This window comes from Stegostoma tigrinum, chromosome 17 (genome assembly GCF_030684315.1).
Source record: "Stegostoma tigrinum isolate sSteTig4 chromosome 17, sSteTig4.hap1, whole genome shotgun sequence".
Lineage (NCBI taxonomy): Eukaryota > Metazoa > Chordata > Chondrichthyes > Orectolobiformes > Stegostomatidae > Stegostoma > Stegostoma tigrinum.
In genome coordinates this window covers 43300539-43318542 of record NC_081370.1, presented here as the reverse complement: position 1 = coordinate 43318542, position 18004 = coordinate 43300539, and positions in this window count along the sequence as shown.

The following is an 18004-nucleotide window of genomic DNA, read 5'->3' as shown; positions in this document are numbered from 1 at the left end:
GTTACTATTACTGTATGTTTATAAGGTCATTTAATGTAGCTGTATGATTGTAAGTTCACACTATGGCTGTGTGATTTTACGTTCAAATTCTATAGCTTATTACAGTAAATCTGATTACCATGCTTGTATAAGTGAGTCTGTTAACTGTAAAGCTACAAAAGGATGAAAACAGTTCTATTTTGTGATGGACATAAAAGTACATTGTCAAAGTTAGCAGTACAGGTTTGTGCACTTGAATAACTGGCCATTTGCCATAAATATAAAGCAATGATGATTCCAACATTAATGACCTGGATTTAGATATAATGTTCTATTTAAATATAAAGGCCCCTTTTTTCATCCAAGGCTGTCATACAAGTTAAATTGAATTGACAGATAATTTATGAGTGAATCATCTTACAAATGTCACTCCTAAGAGGAGTAGTAAATATAAATTACACTGCTCTGATGGAACCATGCCTTATGCTGGGTGCAGATTGACTTTATAATAATAAATCAATAAAAGCTAGAATCAACATGTTACATTCTCCCGAGCTCTGGGAAGTTTAAATGTCAGTGAAGTGCTGAACTACACCTGAGAATTAGACCCAGGCATGATAATTACAAAGGTTTTGGATTAGGACATTGAAAGGATACAGTGTGTGTTCCCCCTCAACTTGGTGTAAACCATTACTTTGATATTGCAACACAGATAAAGGGTTGTTGGTAATTGCATCTCTCCTTCAATGTCATTTTTTGGCAGTTGGTCTAAAAATTAATTTGCAAGGAAGAAATAAATTCTTAGGAGTGTACTGCAGAATTCCATTAATGTGAAGTGAAGAAAAAAATTCTGGGTTATCTAAAGGAGTAAATGTCCCTATAGGTGGCATAAATAGAAGAACATGAACAATTAACTCTAACCATGCAGGGCAACTCATGATATAAGATTATTCCAAGCTGCCAAATGTTGGAAACATTTCAACCTTTACTTTAAAATAAAATATGATTTTAATTTCCTTAATTAACAGTCTGCCTAGGTAAAACAACCCATAAATTAAAAATATGACAGATTAGAAAGGAGGCTCATTGTTTGACAATCTCTTTTTAAAAGAATATACAATCACATGTGCTGTCACCCGTCAAAAACCATAACTAAAATGTAAATCATGGAATAGACTTTAAAATTACAGTATTGGCTGATTTTTCAGTCCAACAAGCTTTTATGGCCTGTGCACGTAATAGTTGTGTGAGTTCAAAAGGAAAACACAAATATTTAAAAGTACTTTGCGAGGGCACCTGGATTGCTTCATCTAATGAAACAAAATGTTTTCACATTCTAGTCAAAACCAGCTTAGATAGTCAAGATGAGTCCAAATCAGTCAGCATTTTTAGGAACATAGAAACAAGAGGCTATTTTATTCTTTCAGTTTTTTTTCAGTATTCCGTGGCTGATCTGTATCTTAATTCCAATTACTCACCTTAGTTCCAATGCCTCTGAATACTCTTCATAACATAAATTTATCAACCAGTTTTGACATTTGCATTTGATTCCCAGTCTCAGTAGCTTTTTGCAGGTGAGAGTATTTATGTGTCCATCAGCCTTGTGTGAATAAGTATCATCCTCTGAACTGCCCAGCTCTAATTTTAAGATTTACTATTTTGTTGAGGACTTTGTCATAAGGATACAAAATATATGAGCAGAAGCCTACTGTATAATTCAATATGATAACGGCTGATCTTGGGTTTCAATCTCATTTTCCTGCCCCCTACCCATGTTATTCAATCTTTAAGAGACTAAAACTTGGTCTGTCACCACTTTAAATATATTTCATGATACTACTTTCAGAATCCTCCAGGATAGAGAAATCCGAAGATTCAGAGCTCTTTTTTAGTGAAGAAATCTCCTTATCTCAGCCTCAAATAATCAACGCTCATCCTAAGGCTGTGTCTCTATATTCTAGATATTCTATAAACTGCCATTCAGTACCTACCTTATTCAGTTCCTTCAGAATTTTGTGTGTTTCAATGTGATCATTTTTCATTCTCTTAAATTAACTCTAGAGAAAATATGTCAGATTTACTCAGCCTGTCATCATAAGGCAACCTTTTCATCTAAGCAGGCAAACTAATGAACCGTCTCTGGACTGCCTCCAATACAAGTGTATCCTTCCTTAAATGTGGAAGCCAAAATTGCAGAAGACCTCCATCTCTGCTCTCATTAAAGTCCTGAACAGCTGCAGCACCTAAACTTTATTCTGGTACTTCTAATTTGTCTTTGTACAATGTACAATATGGAATTTGCCTTTCTGATTCCTTGCTGTACTAGCCTTCTAAGTTCCTGATTTCCTTGTGCAAACATGCAGAAGTTCCTCTGGACATCAACATTTATGAAGTATTTTTAAAGCACCATTCTGCTTTTCTATTCATGTGAACAAAATGAATAACTTAAACTTTCTCACATTACACTTCATCTGCCATGTTGTTGCCCGCACTCTTAACCTGTCTATATTTCTTTGCAGCCTGTTTCTGCCTACCTCACAGATCACATTTCCATTTAGTTTTGTATCATCAACAAACATAGTTATATTAGTAACAAAATCAGAAATCACATGACATCAGGTTATAGTCCAAAAGGTTTATTTGAAAACACGAGCTATTGGAGCCTTACTCCTCCTTCAGGTGTTAGCGAGAGAGGAAGCATCAGACACAAAATTTACGTAAGTACAAAGGGCCACACCACTGATGAGAATATACGAAACAAACCTAAGATGCTGTTAAATCTTTAATCAGTTCGAAGGTTTTAATTGATTAATGTATATATGTAAAAACTGAATTCCTTTCAAGTCACTGTCCTGAGAGAACAAAGGAATTTATCAGTGCAAATAAGAGGTGACATTTTAGGCCAGACAGTGCATGTTCGGTGTGAGGCCTTGCTTAGAATCTGTCTATGTTTTGATGTGGAGTCAGGTTGGTTTTGTTTCTAAAGTAGGAATTTATAAAATGCCACATTGACTGACTGACTATAAATTGTATGTTTTTGAAGGGGAAGGGGCAAGAGAGAGAGAAAGATTATGTGTGCATGTGTGTGCATGAGAGAGTGTTTGTGTGTGTATGACGGGGGAGGGAGACAAAGAGTGTGTGTACGAGGAGCGAATGTGTGTGTATGAGGGGTGTGGGAGAGAGAGACTGTGTGTGTGTGTGTGTGTGTGTGTGTGTGTGTGCTTGAGAGACATTGAGTTTATGAAAGAGGATCTGCATGTATGTGTGTGTTTGAGATAAGGTGTGGAGCTGGATGAACACAGCAGGCTAGGCAGCATCAGAGGAGCAGGAAAGCTGACGTTTCGGTCTGGACCCTTCTTCAGAAATGTCTTTTCTGAAGAAGGGTCCAGAACCAAAATGTCAGCTTTTCTGCTCCTCTGATACTGCCTGGCCCGTGATGTTCATCCAGCTCTACACCTTGTTACCTCAGACTCCAGCATTGGCAGTTCCTACTATCTCTGTGTGTAAGTATGCGTGTGTGTATGTGTGTGTGTGTGTGTGTGTGTGTGTGTGTGTGTGTGTGTGTGTGTGTGTGTGTGTGAATGAGTGTGTGTTTATGTATGTGTGTGTGAGAGAGTGTATAGGGTGGTTGGATTACCTGTAGTGTGACATTAACCCAAGATCCTGGTTGAGCCCATCCCATCCTCATAGGTACCGACCTTGGCTATCAGCCTCTGCTCGGCGACTCTGCTTTGTTGTATATCCCAAACTTTGCCTTGGAGGACGTTTACCCAAAGTACCGAGGCCAAATGTCCTTTTCCGCTGAAGTGATCTCCCACTGGGAGGGAACATCCCTGTCTGGCTACTGTTGCGTGGTGTCCTTCATGAAGTGTCATAGTGTCTGCATGGTTTCGCCAATGTACCGTGCCTCAAGGCACTCACTCTTTCTCTCTCTCTCACACACACACACACGCACACGTATCTATGGGGTGAATTTGTATTTGCAGATATATTCTATTGTGTTCAAAAAGCACAGTTTTTCTGATGAAGGGTCTAGGCCCGAAATGTCAGCTTTCGTGCTCCTAAGATGCTGCTTGGCCTGCTGTGTTCATCCAGCTCCACGCTTTGTTATTTTGGATTCTCCAGCATCTGCAGTTCCCATTATCTCTGATCACAATTTATAGACAGTTAGTAGATGTAGCATTGTATAAATTCCTGCTGTAGAAATAAGACCAATTTGACTCTAAACCAAAACACAAACAGATTCTAAACAAGGCCTCGCACCTAACATGCATTGTCTGACCTAAAATGTCACCTCTTCTTTACACTGATAAATTCCTTTGTTCTCTCAGGACCATGACTTGAAAGGAATTTGGAGATTTACACACACATATTAACCAATTTTTCTTTCTAACTGATTAAAGATTTAACGGCATTTTAGGTTTGTTAATATGTCCTCATCAGTGGTGTGGCCCTTTGATCTTTTACTTATAAATTCTGTGTCTGATGCGTCCTCTCTCACTAACACCTGAAGAAGGAGTGAGGTTTCAAAAGCTTATGTTTTCAAATAAACCAGTTGGACTATAACCTGAGATAACAAAGTGTAAGCTGGATGAACACAGCAGGCCGAGCAGCATCTTAGGAGCACAAAAGCTGACGACTATAACCTGGATATGTGGTGTGATTTCTGACCTAGTCCAACACTGGTAGCTCCACAGCATGGTAACAAAATGAGAAATTGCTGGAAAATCTCAGCAGGTCTGACAGCATCTATGGAGAAAAAACAAAGTTATCATTCAGAATGGTTCTGAAAAAGGGTCACTGGACCCGAAGCATCTGCTTTTTGTCCATAGATGCTGCCAGACCAGTTCAGTTTTGCCTGCAATTTCTCATTTTGTTTCTGACTTTCCTTGTCTGCAGCTCTTTTGTATTTTTCTTATAGTCATATTAGTCTCTGGCTCTTTGTCCAAGTCATTAATATACTTGGTAATTAACTGTGAGCCAGTACTGATCCTTGCAGCATTTTTACTATTTACAGCCTTAAACATTTATGTGGCAATTTATCAAATGCCTTTTCAAAATCCAGTATACTTCATCTTTTGCTTCCCGACATCTACCCCACCAGTTACACCCTCAAGAAACAGGGTTTCCCTTCCGTAAGTCTAGATTGACTTTGTTTGATTATACTATCATTTTGTAAGTTAAGTCTTCCTTAATAATAATAGAAATCAACTATTCTCTGATGACACATTTTAGGCTAGCTAGTCTATAGTTCCCAATTTTCTATCTCTATCCTTTCTTGAATAGTAGAATTGCATTTGCTAACTTCCAGTCTCTTGAAATTGTTCCAGAACCTCAGGAATTCTGGAGAATCCCAGTCGGTGCATGTACAATTTTTGCAGGTATTTATTTTAGAACCCTAGGATACAGGTCATCAGATCTTGGGAATTTGTTGGATTTTAGTCTCTTAAATTCCTCCAGTACTTTTTCTCTGCTGATATTTATTTTTGTAACTTCTTCATTCTTTTTAGCTCCGATGTTATCTTTTACTTTTTTTTAGTAAAACTTACGCTATTCACTGTGAAGGCAGATGCAAAATCCTGTATTTGTCAAAGGAAAGTGTAATTACTTTAGTTACTTACCACCTTTTATACATTTGTAGAACCTATTTCAATGTACTTCATTGTGACCCTTTGCTGCTTCCAATGTATCCCAAACCTCAGATTTATCACTGCTCTTTGCAACATTATAAGCCTGTTCTGTTAATCTAATGTCAGCCAGAGCTTCCCGAGTAAGCTATGGATTGACTTCTCATGCTGAAACTTTTTCTCCAAAGGAACATCGTTTTGTTGAGTATTTTGATTTTGATTTTAAACTGGGGACCCTGCAGCCCTCCGGACTCAATATCGAGTTTAATAATTTTGGGGCCGAAACTCTCCCATGTCCCAGGTCTCTACCCCACACGCCGGGCCTTGTTACCACATAGCCTGCCATCATGCACCAACTGTTGTTAGTCAATAATAGCCCCCATTAACAACCTCCTAGCCTAATCATTATCAACTCTTTGTCTGTTCAACTGCTCTTCTCTCTCTTTAGGCTCTATCTTGTCATTTACTCCCTACTCCAAACACCGAACCCTTTTTTCTGCATATAAATTAACATTTTCTCAGCCACTTCAATACTGAGGAAGCGTCTCCAGACCTGAAACATTAACTCTGTTTTTTCCATCACAGATTCTGCCAGACCTGCTGAGTGTTTCTAGCAACTTTGTTTATGTTTGTCGTTTACTTTAAATATTTCCACTTTATTTAAGGTCACATCTTTTAGCCTATATATCCAAAAACAATCTTAATCTGTTTTTCCTTCAAAAACATATGTTGCTGGCTTTGTTTATGTGGCTGTTATTGTGGGTTTTTCTTGAGGTTAGAATGGGAGTAAGTTACCTGCCATGTTTGTCATTATTTCTTACTTTTGGTTTGAAAATTTGGTATTATTAATTGTACTTTTTTGGTACTGTCTGCCCTGCAGAGAACACTAGACCACCAAGTTCATTCTATTATTGTTCAGATCACTGAATTAGCACTGTCAACTTTACTTTTAATCCCATTCTTACATTGCAGCTAAAGCATCTCTGGTATCACTATTATAAATTCTTCATGTTCCCAACCCTGCATCTGGTTTCCCTTATCTTATCAGAGAGCTTTGATTCCAACCCTCTATTCTCTTGTGAATCAAAAATATGTCAAGCTGCAGTTTGAATAAATCTACAGTTGTTCTTTTTGCATTCCCTGCACAGTGTGGCTGTTTATTCTATATAATCAACATTCCTCGCTGAGAAGTCTTGGCTGAACTTCTTGATAACTTGTGCTTTCCAAAATTCTAGAGTGTGGATGAAGTGGTTTTTTAAATTTGCAGCAAAGTAAGATTAATGATAAATGCGTGATGTTACGTTGTTGCACTAAACCTGTTTATCTAGATTCATTTTGATGTTCTGTTCTCTAGGAGCATTTATGTGTTTACCTGTCACATGCAAATATTAAAATGAGTTATTAACATTCAATCTTTAGGGACCAGCTTTTCCAGTGATGCCTACATTCCAGGCATATGTATAAAATATTACTTTAATTGAGATTGACTTGAAACGGTACAATTTTTTTTACTCTTTCATTTACTGTGGGCAACATTTATAGATAGAGCAAATTTTAAGACATTTCCAGTACACCATTCAGCAAGGTTAGGTTAATGAGGAAGGAGATACTGGATTCATTTAGTCAGCTACAGGAATAAAATCATTTAGGGCAAGGTTAATGAGATGTTGGAAAGTTATATGCTGGAGTTTTCTTTAGAGAATGTGAAAACCTGTTGCAGTACAAAGGTGCTGAAAGAGATAATGCATTGTCTAAAATTCTGCACATGCTGAATTTGGACATTTACCTCAACACGTTTTTAGAAATGTCTAAACGTTTTCTGATCCTGACACCCAGAATGTGAAAACAACACTCTCTAAGCAATAGTTTCTGCAACTTTAAAATGTGACATTAAAACAGAATGTGCTGGAAGTGTTCAAAGGTCTAGAAACGTCTCTTCTTCTCTCTCTGCAGAGAGAGTCATCGAGTTAAACAGCACGGAAATAGACCTTTCGGTCCAAATTGTCTGTGCCAACCATCCCATTTGCCAGCATTTGGATTATGTCCCTCCAAACCCTGCTTATTCATATACCCATCCAGGTTCCTTTTAACTTGTAATTGTGCCCGCGTCCAACACTTCCTCTGGCAGCTTGTTCCATACAGGCACCACACTCTGCGTGAAAAAGTCACCCCTCAGTTTCTTTATAAAATTTTCCCTTCTCAGCATAAACCTATGCCCTCTAGGTTGGATTCCCCCAGCCTAAGAAAAAGACCTGGGCTATTCACCTTATCCATGCCCCTCATGATTTTATCAAAATCTGTAAGATCACCCCTCAGCATCTGACCCTTAAGGGAAAAAAGCCCCAGCCCCTTCAGCTTCTCCCTATGAGTAATCCTTTCAGTCCCAGCAACATTCTTGTAAACCTTTTTTGCCCCTCTCAAATTTAACAACATCCTTCCTATAGATGGCAACCTGAACTGCACATAGTGGCCTCAAATGGCCTCACTAATGTCCTGTACAGTGCAACAAGACATCCCAACTCCTATACTCAAAGTTCTGACTAATGAAGGTAAGCATGCCAAATGCCTTTTCACCACCTTGACCACCTATGACTCCACTTTCAAGGAACTATGCACGTGTAGGATTCTTTCTTTGGGAACACTCCCTGTGGGCCTGCCACGTATGAGTGTATAAGTGCTGCTCTGATTTGGCTTACCAAAACGCGATACTTTGCATTTATCTAAATTAAACTCCATCTGCCACTTCTTGGGTGTAATCAAGATCCTGTTGTACTGTGAGATAATATTCCCCTCTGCCCACTACACCACCTATTTTTGTGTCATCTGTAAACTGACTAACGATATCCCCTACATTCACTTCCAAATCATTTATATAAATGATGAAGAGCAGTGATGCCGAATATTTCTTGTATTTTCTGTTTTCATTTCAGATTTCTGGCATGTTTTCTTTTATTTTAAATTGCAAAGGTGGCTTTAGGAGCAACTAATGAAACTACTGATATGCTAGAATTGCAAGTTTATACATTCTGTACAACTCAAGCTGAGGATTATCAATGAAGAGAAACAGAGCAGTCTTTCCCATTTTCTGCAGTCAATGTCCCTGCCTAGCACTGTAACATCAATACAACATTGCCCAGATGCAAAGTGAAATACCCATTGTTCAAAAATGCAATTAACCATTGAAAGCTCGAAGCTCCAGGGAATTTTCTCTAACTAGAATGACTGACGATACCAGAAATATTAGGACAAGTGATCACAGGTTTGCTTAAGAAGGTAGTTTTAAGGAGCCACCCAAAGGAGCAAACAATGATAGGCAGAGAGGTTTTTGGAGAAAATTCCAAAGTTTATTAAAATTAAGATGCTTTAAAGCCCAGAGCTAGAGGAGTGCAGGGATTTTGAAGGGTTGTTTGGCTGGAAGAGGTTGCAGAGATGGGCAAGGACAAGATGAGATTTGAGCACAAGGATGAGAATTCATTTAATGTCATACAACTATAAGTAACAAAAATTTACACTTCTGAGTAAATGGGATAAACTTCAAGTATGAACAATGAAACCCGACGGTCCAGTAGAATGTCAAATTGGTTCATGAATGTACAACATTGTGGATATGGTAGGAACATATTCCCATTGTGATTTTATTTTGCAATCTGATCTCAGTAAGCTGTTTAAATAGATGAAAATGAAACTGAAGATATGCCAGGACCATTTTATTGCTTTTATATCATTGCAGCCTATATATATGTAAGAATATATTGTCTAATTGTGATGGGGGTGATGAGGTCTGCAGTGTTGGAATAGTAACATGGGAACAGGAGCAGACTGCTTAACTCTTTGACATGGTCCACCATTAGACTCTAGATGATCTGTACTTGAATTCTGTTTATATACCGTGGAGCTTTAGCTCTAATACTCTTGCTTGCCAGGCAGGATGTAGCAGATGAGATCTGAAATTTCACAACCATAGGAATCTGAATCTACATATTGAATTTGTTATTAATATAAGGCACCTCAACACAAACTTCGCAAGGGCATCCTAGCATGGCAATAAATTATGCCTTTTCCAGCAAAGTCTAATTCAGACATAAAAAAATTAAAGAAGTACTGTTCCCCTTTTAAAAAATTTTCTGCCAATTCTTCTGGGGCATTCGTCTGTATTTCTCTGTGTAGGAAAAGTCATTAGGCTAATAGTATTCATTCTGAAATCATCAACTCAAAATGTTCACTCTATTTCTTTCTCCACAGATGCTGCCAGGCTTGCTGAGCATTTTTGACATTTTCTTTTCTTATTTCAGAATTCCAGCATTTCAAGCGGTTTGCTTTTGCCTTTGAAATGCATTCTGTTATGGGTAGTTTTCAGTCAATTATGAGCAATATAGGTCAATCTTCTTCCGTAGCCCCTGGAAAGACCAGCAATGGAATTTACCAGAATGATGCTAGGCCGAAGAGCTGTCACTAATTTTACGACTGTGAGAGGCTGGAATTGTTCATGTTTTGTTTTTTGAGAGATTGCGGTATAATTCTTATCAGTATCTTTGTGCGAACAAACGTTACTTCAAATCTTCAAAAATATGGTTCAGACATAGAGCTTGTGTTTAGCTTCTCTAAACTTAACCACAGGCTTGACTAGTAAAGAAAGCAGTCACTAAATGTACACAATCAAACAGTCAATGATTGAACTAAAAACAGAAATTGGTGGAAAATCTCAGCAGGTCTGGCACCATCTGTGGAAGGAAATCAGAGTTCATGTTTTGGGTTGAGTGTGCCTTCCTCAGAACTTCTGTTTTTGTTTCTGATGTACAGCGTCCAAAGTTCTTTTGGTTTTTACTCAATAATTGAATACATCTTGTTCTCTTTCATAAAACCTTCTAAATAAACCATCTTAGGCATCAAATTTATTTCTTGGAGTTTAGCTCATCTGTTTTCTTTAAGTCCTTGACACATGAAGGTTGTTGTGTTAACATCAACAAATTTGAAGATTTAGTTCCATGTGATCAACTTGATGAGGCAGATTTAACATCAGGGTTACTCATCAATAAAGAACCACATCTCCCAATTGTTGCCATTGAAATAGCTTGAGTCTCCTCACTATTGAGCAACAGTGAAGGAACGGCAACATAATTCCAAGTCAGGATGGTGAGTAGCTTGACGGAAGCTTGCAGATGATGATGTCCTTATTTATTTTCTGCCATTGTATTTCTTGATGTTTCTGGTCATGGGTTTTGAAAATGCTGTTTTCAGAGCCTTGTTTAATTTCTGCAGTGCCTCTTGTAGACGGTACATACTGCTGCTATAGAGTGTCGGTGATGGAAGGAATGAATGTTTGTAGATGTGATGCCAATCAAGTGGGCTACCTTGTCCTGGATGGTGTCAAGCTTCTTGAGTATTGTTGGTTCTGCACTCATCCAGATAAATGGAATCTAATGCATCACTTTCCTGATCTGTGCCTTGCAGATTGTGGATGGGCTTTGCAGAGTCAGGAGGTGAGGTATTCTCTGCAGGATTCATAGCCTCTCATCTGGTCTTATAGCAAAATATTTGTAAGGCTAGTCCAGTTCAGCTGCTGGCCAATGATAATCCCCAGGATGTTGATAGTGGGGGATTCCGATATGTTAATGCCATCAAAAGTCAGCAAACAATGGCTAGGTTCTCTCTTGTTGAAGATAGTCATCGCCTGGCATTAGTGTAGCTTGAGTGTAACTTGCTGCTTTTCAGGCCAAATCTGCATATTGTCCAGCTCTTGCTGCATTTAGACATGAACTGCCTCAGTATCTGAGGAGCTGTGAATGGTGCTGAACATTAAGCAATCATCATCTCCATGATGGCACTGTTGATGACGCCTTCCATCACTTTACTGATGATTTAGAGTAGGCAGACGGGATAATATTGATTGGGTTGGATTTGTTCTGCTTTTTGTGTACAGCTCATATGTGGGCAATTCTCCACCTAGTCCGGTAGCTGCCGGTGTCATAGCTGTACTGGAAGAGCTTGGCTAGGCCAGAGGCAAATTCTGGAACACAAATTTTCAGGATTATTGCTCGAATGTTGTTAAGGCCCAAACTCTATGCCTCCAGCCATTTCTTGATATCACAAGGTGTGAATCAAAATGGTTGAAGACTGGCATTTGTGATTTTTGTGACTTCTAGAAGAGGCCAATATGGATAAACTACTTCACAATTCTGGCTGAAGATTGTTCCAAACACCTCAGATCTACTTTTTGCACCAATGTGCTGGGCTTCCCCAATATTGTGAATGGGATGTTGTGGAGCTTCCTCCACCAGTGAGCTGTTTACTTGTCCACCATCATTCACAAGTAGATGGGGCAGGACTGCAGTGTTTAGAGCTGATGTGCTGGATATGGAATTGCTTAGCCCTGCATATCCCTTGCAGCTTGTGATCATTTGACACTCAAGTAGTCCTGCTTTGTAGTTTCTCCAGGTTGACATCTTATTTTACGCATCCGCTGCTGATGATCATGCACAGTGCCTCATGGATGCCCAATCTTAAATTGCTGGATCTGTTTGAATTCTGTCCCATTTAGCACATTGATGGTGCCACACAGTACGGTGGAGGGGATTCTCAATGTAAAGGCAAGACTTTGTCCCCACAAATTCCATGGCATGGCTCTGCGGTTGCCACTTCTTTTGACATTGTCATGGACAGATAAGCCAGTGGCAGGCAGATTGATGAGGATGAGGTCAAGCATGTTTTCTCCTACTTGCTGGGTCCTTCATCACCTGCCGCAGATACAGTCTAGCAGCAATGTCCTTTATGACTCAATCAGCTCAGTCAGTACTGTTGTTGCTGAGCCACACTTGGTGATGGATATTGACATCTCTGACCAAGGTTATATTCTACAGCTTTGCCACCCTCAGTGCTACCTCCAAATGGTATTCAACATGGAGGAGTACTGATTCTTTAGCCAAGTGACTGAATAGCTTGCTAAGGGACTTCAGGGGGCAGCTGAGAGTCAACCACTTTGTTATGGGTCAGGAGTCACACTTACGCTAGGTCATATAATGGTGGCAGGTTTCCTTCCACAAGGGACATTAATAATCAATGTGGTTTTTATAATAATTGATATGGTCATAATTTGGCTTTTACTTACAAAATTTTACAGTATTTAAATTGCACTATCTGCCATGGTGGTATCAAAATGTGGTTCCCTGGAATGCTCCTTGGTTGTCTTGACTACTAGTCTAAAGTCGATACCATTCTGCCTCCCCAGTAAGTTCTGGACTTGACCTGTGACTCTTGCAATGTAAGAATATATATTTGTTTTCTGAATGACGCATTGTTGCCCTGTTGAGCTGGCCCAATGACAACATTCCCTATTTACTCGTGTGTTCATCGTTTTATGCTGAAGTTAGCACTCCACTTTATCTTATCATTTCTCTGCTACACCGGTCTTGTGATGCTTGTCTCTGACTTCAGAACAAACATCATACAGCAGCTCACAAAGCTCTACCTATTGTCACAGCTGCACCTTTCACCTACTGCACCCTACACTCTCCCAATTCCAATCTTCTCATTCCCACAACAACCATTTGAGGCATTTCACCCTCAGAAGATGCAGCAAACTGAGTGTACCCGTTCCCAAAGGTATCCATAAAAGTTCTTCCAGTCCCCTCCTGCATTTATAACATCACTGACCTGAGATATGGTTTAATAGGTCACTTAATGATTAGGCCACCAAGCATTTGCAACGACACCTTTCCTTCCCATGCCACCAGCAAGGCAACAGCATCTCCCATGAAGTACAGGATAAGAAAAAGCATTGCTAGTACACATGCTATCTCATAATCTTCTTTTTTATCTTATTCCAGATGACTGACCATCAGTCCAGGAGTCATGGAAACCATCATTCCAGGAGTCCCTGCCCTCCAGGCAGCACCTGTAGATTCTCCTGCACCACCAGGCCAAAGCTGGCAGGAATGACCAGATTGCCTAGGACCCAAGCAGCCTCCCAGTTGCACCAGTCCAGCCTGGGTCAAAATCACAAAAGTGGCAAGTGCCTTAGTACAGCACCAGGGATCAGGTGCCATAGGATGACCATTTGCACTATGGTAAAGTGAGTGAGGGGCTTCAACTTGCAGTATGGCTGGGCTTGAGTGCACAGTGTGCCCTGCAGTGCAGCTGCTGCAAGTACCCATTGCCAGAAGGATGCTTTTTATGCTGATGTGATTGGAGGAAATTAGTGTTGTGACGGGCAAGACACCTTGGAATCATCACATAGCACCATGCCTTGGTGAACCAACACCTCACCCTTTGCCTTTCAGATGAAGAAGGTCTATAATAATGGGAGTTGGAGAAGCCCCATATCTGAAAGCCATCAAATCTAGTGTCCCTACCTCTCGACTGGTAGGTTTGGGTTGAAGTCCCACCTGCACTACAGGTGAGATGTAACATGCCTGAACAGGTTGATTGAATATATGTACGCACAGATTGACTGACAGTTTGTAATAAAGAGTAAAGCCAATTCCTGCACCAACTGAGACTGCCATGAAAGACACTTTTTCTCAACATCTTTCCTCACCTCAAGTGTGATGACCCTCAGTTTAATCCACTACCTGTCGTCTCTCTATAATAACAGCAGTACTACAGTCTGGTAGGATCACAGCAACAGAATAATGACATTTTTTTCCACAGTAAATTGTGAAGAACTGGCTCCACTAACAAATGGTTGTTAACTGGAGATCTAAGATATGAGTGACAGAGGATTGAGGATAGGATTTTGTTATCCAGCAAATTTTATAATCAGAGATGTGTTGCCTCAAAGGATGATTTAGGCAGATTCAGCAGTAACTCCCAAAAGTAGAATGGATAAATACTTGAGAAAGAAAAGTTTTAGGGCTCACGAGAGAAGTGGGGGGGAGTAAGATTATTTGGAATGCTTTATCAGGGAATTAGCACTGGCCCCAATGACGGAATTGTGTTGTGATTCTATGTTCCAAACTCAAACAAATGGTTGAGTGTCACTTGTTGCTAAGGAAAGATACGTGGGATGGATTGTAAAGGGGCAATTGTCCACTAAAGAAGGGCCAGTGTTCAATTCCACGGAGCTGATGAATTGTATATCCAAGACCAATATCCCTCTGCAGCTCCATGGCATTTGCCTGACTTAACATTGAACAATTAGGATGCTGAGTTAACTGGCAGGGACCTCTGCATTGTGGAGTTATCATCTTTCACATGAGAAAATAAAGAACATAAAATATTATGCAGTATAGAGGAACACAGCAGGCCAGGCAGCATCAGAGTAGCAGGAAAGTTGATGTTTTGGGTCAGGACCCTTCTTCAGAAATGGGGAGGGGGATGGGAGCTTGGAAATAAATAGACAGGAGGGGTGGGGTTGGGGAAGATAGGTGGGATGGTGATAGGTGAGTGCAGGTATGGAGTGGTGGGTTTTGGTCAGTGGGATGGATGGGGCAGAAAGGTTGGAAAGCAGATGGACAGGTTGCATCAAGTCAAAGTGGGGGGATGAGAGGGAGACTTGGACATGGGTGAGGCTGGGCGAAGGGAGATTTTAAAACTGGTGAATTCTATGCTTAGGCCATCGGACTGTAGACTCCCGAGGTGGAATATAAGGGGTTGCTTCTCCAGTTTGTAGGTGGTGTCACTGTTATACTGGAGGAGGAGGCCCAGGATGGACATGTTCTCTGATGCTGCCTGGCCTGTTGTGTTCTTCCAGCTCCATACTGTGTTGTCTCTGACCCCAGCATCTGCAGTTCTTGCCATCTCTGATAAAGTATCATACAGAGCTGTTTTGAAGACCATGATGGATCTCTCTAGTACACCAGCCAATATTTATCATTCAACCAAAAAAATAAGCTTATTATTGCAATGGCTGTTTGTAAGATCTGCGCGCAAGTTGTTAGCCATGTTTTCTACATTCTAAAGATGGTTGCAATACTGAAAAGTATTGCATTGGCTGTAAAAAAAAACTTTAGGATGGGAAAGGCATTATATAAATACGATGCTTCCTTTTAATTGGGAGAACTGCTGATACTGAGCAATAAACAAGGAAAAATCATAGCATTATTCGTATTGATGGGATTGAAATTAAAACTTAATTTGATATTTGGACATGCATTGAAATTGTAATAAATGATACGCTTACATTATATTTTTCCAAATAAATTGGTTTTGCAGACAGTGGCCCAAAATGTACAAGGATTAGCAATCACTGTTGAGTTGCCAATCTGGTCCTAGTTTTTAAGTTCTGATGGAACACCTCATAACTGCCTTGAACTTACAAACCAAGCCTCTTCAGAAATGTGGATTGTACTTATACTTGAAATCCATTCTCACAGTGTAAGATTGTGTGTGTGTGGGGAGTGGGGGATGGGAGTGGAGGGGAATCAAGGCCATGCTCTCCTTTTACATTTGCTACTGTATTCCAATAAATACAGGGTTTCATTGAGTTTGATAGGTCACAGACAGAAGGTAAGCACAAAGGGAAGTACCATGGCAGCTGATTGTATGAGAAGGGAGGGTGGTGGGTGGGTGAGGGGAAAGGGTGACTTGTGGTGAGTGGACCAGAAAATTTAGGCCAATTTGTGCTTAATGTATGAGATGGAATCAAAAATGTTTAAGTAACAATGGCAGGCCATTTGACTTAGAAACACCAATGCTGTTTACAGGCAGATATATCATTGAGATTTTCTGTCAATAATGCACTGAGATAAAGTTTGGAAGTCAAAATATTAGTAAATCCCACTTGTATTTTCGCAAGTGTTACAAAAACAGGACAATAGTGAAAAGTTACCAAGGCAGGTTGCACAGCTTTAAGGCTACTCAAACTTCTGTTTGAAACTATTGCGGATATTCTATTTGGGCCTGGCTCACTTGTGATAGTGCATCTTAAATGTACAGCTGCTACTTGACCATCTTAGGCTGTTTCTGCAAAACATCGTAAATACAGGAATCCTTTTGCTGTGCACTCCAGGGAAAAGATAGACCCAATATCAAATTTGAGGAGCAGTCTTGGTTTTTCTCATGTTTAGAAATAAATTCATTGTAACTTCCAAGGGAGCAATTATTTCTCCTCTATATTATGGTTAATGTCTCCTTAGATAATTAAGAAATGCCTTTCAATTCTTTGGGGAAATTTGTGGGCTCACTTTGGAGCCTCTGAGCTATGACATGTGTACCATTCTTGCCTGACTGCAGTTATCTAAAAGTGGCTTAAATAAATAACTTGCAGTAAAAAACAATCATTTACTCATACTCACAAGTCACATATGACTGCTTTTGGTAGGGTAGTGCAACATATGGAAGATTAAAAGAATGGAACTTCTGCCCTTGTCTGACGTTACGAAACATGAAGTTAATGGGAGAAAGTGGGTAGGAAGGATAAAAAGAAAAAGTGAGACAGAGAGAGAAATACAGACATAAAAGGGAAAGTGAAAGAAAGTAGAAATAGACAAAGAACAGTAGTGAATGAAAAAAGACAGAATGAAGAAGAGAGAAAAAATGTAAATGCAAGAGAAGGAGGGATAAAGAAGGAAATAGGGAGGAAGAACTAGAGAGAAAGAAACAGGGGGACAGAAGAAAAGGAAGAAAGAAAATGCTTGCATTTCTAAAGCACCTTTCATGATCTCAGAGCATCTCAATGTTATATACAGCCATTGAAGCAACATTTGAAGTGCAGTCCTGATGTTAATTGGGAAAGAAGACAGTAAATTTGTACACAGCAAATTCTCATGAACAGGAATTATATAAACAGCAAGATAACCCATATGTACACACACATTATATATAGTAGGAACTGCAGATGCTGGAGAATCTGTGATAACAAGGTGTAGAGCTGGATGAACACAGCAGGCCAAGCAGCATCAGAGGAGCAGGAAGGCTGACAGCTCTACATCTTGTTATCTCTGTACATATACATGTATATATATATGTGTATGCATATATATACACACACACATATACATACATTTCTGAAGGTGGCAGCTGGGCAATCTGAGAAAAGGCAATTTAAAAAGTATATGGGATATTTGACCTTATAAAAATGGATATTGAATAATTAAGTAAGGGAATTATGCTGCAGCTTTTGCTAACAATGGTTAGATTTAAACTGGAATATCGTATTCAATTCTGGTCGGATGGAAAGATGTTACGTCCTCAGAGAGAGTGTAAGTGAGATTAGCCAATATAATACAAGGGATGATTGACTTCAGTTATGGTGAGAGATTAGAAACTTTAGGATTATTTTCTTTAAGTAAAGGATGGTTAAAAAGGAAGGCTTTGGCTGAGGTGTGCAGCACTGAGGGACTTAACAGAGTAGTTCAGGAGAAATTGTTTTCAGAGGCAGGGAGGACTTTAATGAGAGAAAGTAAACCAAAAATAATTGTCAATCTAAACCCAGAAGAGCAATGAAGAAAAAAAGATCCATA